At 42.2% G+C, this 4,887-nt stretch overlaps 1 pseudogene; it reads left to right on the top strand.

The window, feature by feature from the left end:
* Positions 1–2,877: 2,877 nt before the first annotated feature.
* LOC119523644 lies at positions 2,878–4,609 on the top strand (annotated as a pseudogene).
* The last annotated feature ends 278 nt before the right edge of the window (positions 4,610–4,887 follow it).

The raw sequence follows: 4,887 nt of genomic DNA, 5'->3' as shown, positions 1-4,887 counted from the left end.
GGAGCAGTTACTATGTGCCCCATACGCATTTCCACGGATTAAAGATTTTGATTCTCATAACCACCCTAGGAGATACATGGCAGATGAGGAAAGCAAGGCCCTTAGAGTGTAAAGTAGCTTACCCAGGGTTATGCAGCTAGCCATTAGAGATTAAAACCCCCATGGCCACATGTCAGAGCCCAGAATTTTAAACAGTACACTATGTTGCCTTTTTGTGTATTCTTGATATTATCCTGTTCAACTTTCAGAAGTTGACGCAGTATTTTATATAGCATGTTTAAGTTATTAAACTTATTGAAAACTTTATAGAGGAAAGAGATAGGGTGTTAGAAATATCTTACCCTGGATATTCATTCATTTAACACATATTTATTGAAGAGAGACCAAGCTGTTAAAGGATGTAAAGATTAATAAAATATACCCCCAGAACTCAGGGAAGTTCAGTCTAGTAGAGGGAGTAAAACAACACTTGCAAATATATATATGAAAGAAAGGAAGGGGAGGGGGGCAGGACAAAGGCTTGCCTTACAAGGTCAATGACAGTTGTATGACTGGGTATAGGTATCATACTTCCTTGGAAATGAAAGTAGTCAATTCTGCTTGGGAGTGACAGAGAAGGCTTTACAAGGGATATAGAGCTAGAACAAACAATTCTAATCTTAGTGAATTAATCATGAGACAGAGAATGGAAGTTGTGGGTCTGTGTCTAGCCTGGTCAGCAGATTGAGGGAAAAGTGGAAAGATCTGTGTTTGGCCCTCACCACCAAACAAAAACTCACTTCTATAAGTGCACTAATTCATATCTGGTTTCCTGGGACCCAAGGCTAAAGGCGAGAAACCCAAGGACATTTTTCTATAGGAAAGAAGAAAGGGCTTTGTTAATTCTATACTCAGTGTTATATATCAATAATGATAATGATGATCATTCTGAAAGGTAAAAACCACTAAGAGATCCTACACATCCAGTATGAGAAATAGACCAAAGTACATGTGAGAATTTAGTTCATAATAAAAGTATCATCTCAAATCACTGCAGAAAAGATGTCATTAGGAATATCTCGCTAGGCTAGTGAGATAACAAAACCCCCCAAAAACTGAATTTCCTAACTCACTCTGAGTCCAAATAAATTACAGCTGTATTAGAGACTTATATGTGTATAAGAAAATCATAAAATCGGTAATTAAAATTTTTTTATAATCTTGAGGTAGTGAAAGCCCTTCAAGATTTCTAAGGCATCCACAAATTCAGAAGACATAGAGCTAAAGACTGATAAATTTGACTACCTAAACATTAGAAATTTCTAAATGGCAAAAAGAAAACCATAGAAAAATTCTCAAACATTAATAGCAAAGTATGGAAAAAATATGTAATTTTCATAACATATAATTTCCTTCATACATTAAAATTCTAACAAATTATTGAGGAAAAGACCACAACCTAATACATAATTGGAAGAATGTGAAATAAATTTGTAACAGCATACCATTTATCTCCCTACAGATTCTTAAACATTAATAAAGGTTGATAATACCTACTGCAGTCAAGTGTATAGAAAAACACCAAAGAAATTATAAACTGTTACCAGCCTTTTTGGGGGAGCAATTGTATAATAGACAACAAAGTTTATATTGCTAATACCCTTTAGCAAAGCAATGCCCTTGCTAGGATTTTTCTCCTAGACCTTCAATAAGATAGTAGGAATAGACAACTCAACAGAGTGGACACATTCATAGCAAATGAAATATAAGTGGTTAATAAATACACATAAAGATTCTAAACCTCACTAAAATTCAAATACATGCTAACAAGAAGATACCCTTTTATCTATGAGACTAGCAAACACTCAAAAAAGAGACAAGAGCACGTGCTTGTGAGGGTATTGGAAAATGATCTCTCTCATATAAGATTGGTTGACAAGTAACTGGGCAGTACATATCCATTTTTTCTCATATTTTAACCAGCAGTTGCATTTCCAGGACTCTATCCTACTAAATTATTGCAAATAAGTATGTTCAAGGCAGTGTTATTTGTATTAGCAAAAAATAGGGGGACAGAGCCCAAAATTTCCATCAACAGGAAACTGGTTCAATTGTTACACCATTAAAAAAACTGACAAGCATGAAAGGATGTTCATGATATTTTTGTTAAATGAAATAAGCAAATTTCTGAATATGTGTAGTATGTTCCTATTTTTGTTATTAACAACCCATGCTCATTTGTTTTTTTAGTATATACCTTCTAGAAAGTTGATAGGGAAGGCAAGCAGTTAAAAGGAGGACAGAGATTGGTTGCGGGAGACCTCACATTGGCAAAAATTAAAAAGTTGGATAAACAATGCGATTGCCTATTTATGGGAAAAGGCATTATACTGTGGCTAGGAGTGAAAATTGGAGGCAATTTGACAACTTCGTAATCAAAATTCCAGATGCACATAGACTTTGACCTAGAAATCTCACTTCTAGAAAATCATTCTCAGCTATTCTCACATGCATACAACCTGGAATATATATATGTCGTTTATGGTAGCAAAAGACTAGAACTATCCTAAATGTCCCGAACTGGGAACAATGTAAGAAAATAATGGTATTTCCACCCAATGGAATTTAAAGCAGCCATTTTTGTAAATGAGGTCAACCAGTGGTTTTCAATCTTTGGCGATTCTGTCCCCAGGTATACCCTCCATAAATACTTGTACTATTGAACAAAAAAATACATAAAAGTTATTCATGTGGCACAGTGTATAATAGGAAAAAATATCTATCAAGGCGTCCTCTCCACAGTGCCCCTCAGCCCCCGAGACGCCGCCGCGGCAGAGCCCGGAGCCCGCCTGCCTGAGGTGGCCACAGGCAGGGTGGGCAGCTGCGGCCAACTATATCATGTGGGCAACCTGCTGCAACTGGATGGACAACTGCCTGGATGGACAGCCTGAAGAGGCCCCTCTGCCCCAGGGAGCCAAGCCAGCCTATTCCAACCCTGGGTACAGCTCCTTCCCTTCCCCAACAGGCTATGAACCAAGCTGCAAGGCCTGTGGGGCCTGCTTGGTAAACACAGCCAGGAAGCAGGCCTGCTTGGACTGTAAGAAAAATTTCTGCATGACCTGTTCAAGCCAAGTGGGGACTGGGCCCCACCTCTGTCGTCTGTGCCACGGTTCCGAGCTACAGCCTTTCAGTGGGAGGAGCTCATGAAGATGAAGGTGAAGGACCTGAGGGACTATCTCAGCCTCCATGACATCTCTACCAAAATGTGCCAAGAGAAAAAGGAGCTGGTGCTTGGCCAGAGCCTGTAATCTCCCAGGAGGGCAGGGCTCATGCCCTCACCTTGTCCCTGGACTTCCTGGAGCAGCAGGCCTTCCTGACCCAGCCTCACACCAGCACAGCACCTCCTACCTCACCCAACCTCCGTTCTTCACCTACACAAGCCACCTTTGTTGGCCCAGCTGGGACTCAGAAAAATCAGTAGGCCAATGGCTATGTGTCTCCAGACCAAGAGGAACCTGTATACCTGGAGAGCACAGCCAGAGTACCTGACTCAGGATGAGATCCAGTCCATTGACTCAGAGGATAGCTTTGTGCCAGGCCAGAGGGCTTCTCTGCCTGACCTGACCAATCTGGAAGACATTGAAGCGCTGATTGTGTGGCAGCTGAAAGAGATCCTGGCCCACAACTTTGTCAGTTACAAGGGCTGCTGTGAGAAGTGGGAGCTGATGGAGAGGGTGCCTTGGCTGTACAAAGATCAAAAAGGACTCCAGCATCTGGTTTGTGGTGCTGAAGATCAAAATGGGGGAGCGGTGCCACCTGGCATGGAGGAGAACCTATGTAATATCTTGTTGTAGTTTGCTAATGCTGCTGTTAAGCAAAATACCAGAAATGGATTGGCTTTTATAAAAGGGGGTTTATTTGGTTTCACAGTTACAGTCTTAATGCCATAAAGTGTCCAAGGTAATGCATCAACAATCAGGTGCCTTCACTGGAGGATGGCCAATGGTGTCCGGAAAACCTCTGTTAGCTGGGAAGGCACGTGGCTGGCGTCTGCTCCAGAGTTCTGGTTTCAAAATGGCTTTCTCCCAGGATGTTCCTCTCTAGGCTGCAGTTCCTCAAAAATGTCACTCTTAGTTGCTCTTGGGGTATTTGTCCTCTCTTAGCTTCTCCAGAGCAAGAGTCTGCTTTCAACGGCCGTCTTCAAACTGTCTCTCATCTGCAACTCCTGTGCATTCTTCAAAGTGTCCCTCTTGGCTGTAGCAGCTTGCTCCTTCTGTCTGATCTTATATAGTGCTCCAGTAATTTAATTCAGACCCACCCTGAATGGGTGGGGCAACACCTCCATGGAAATTATCCAATTGGAGTCATCACCCACAGTTGGGTGGGGCGCATCTCCATGGAAACACTCAAAGAATCACAATCAAATCAAAACTGATATGTCTGCCCACACAAAGATAATGGCGTTTTGGGGGACATAATACATTCAAACTGGCACAGATCTGTATGGACTCACCCATTGACTGTGTTCTGCTGGAGTGTGGTCACATGGTATCTTGCACCAAATGTGGCAAGCGCATGAATGTGACCCATCTGCCGACGGGATGTGATCCAAGCAGTGCATGTCTTCTGATCCTGAGGGCTTGCACTGGCTTCTTCAGTACCTTACAGGGACACAGCCCTGGGTGTCTGGGTTCAGGGTTGGCCAGCTTGTAGAGGAATAGGCTAACAGAAGAAAATTTGCAGAGTGTTCCCAAAACCTGGATGCCATTTCACCCTGGGTTTGCCTTTCTTGCCATGGAGGTACACCTCTTGGCTGACAGAGCCTGAGGTCCATGAGGACTGCATAAATGGTATGGGCAAGTCCCTGTTTTTATGATTGTGGGGCAATGATGGTAACTGATGGGAAGA

This window comes from Choloepus didactylus, chromosome X, assembly GCF_015220235.1.
Source record: "Choloepus didactylus isolate mChoDid1 chromosome X, mChoDid1.pri, whole genome shotgun sequence".
NCBI lineage: Eukaryota > Metazoa > Chordata > Mammalia > Pilosa > Megalonychidae > Choloepus > Choloepus didactylus.
Note: the sequence above shows the minus strand (reverse complement) of the source record. Positions and strands in the feature narration are given on the sequence as shown.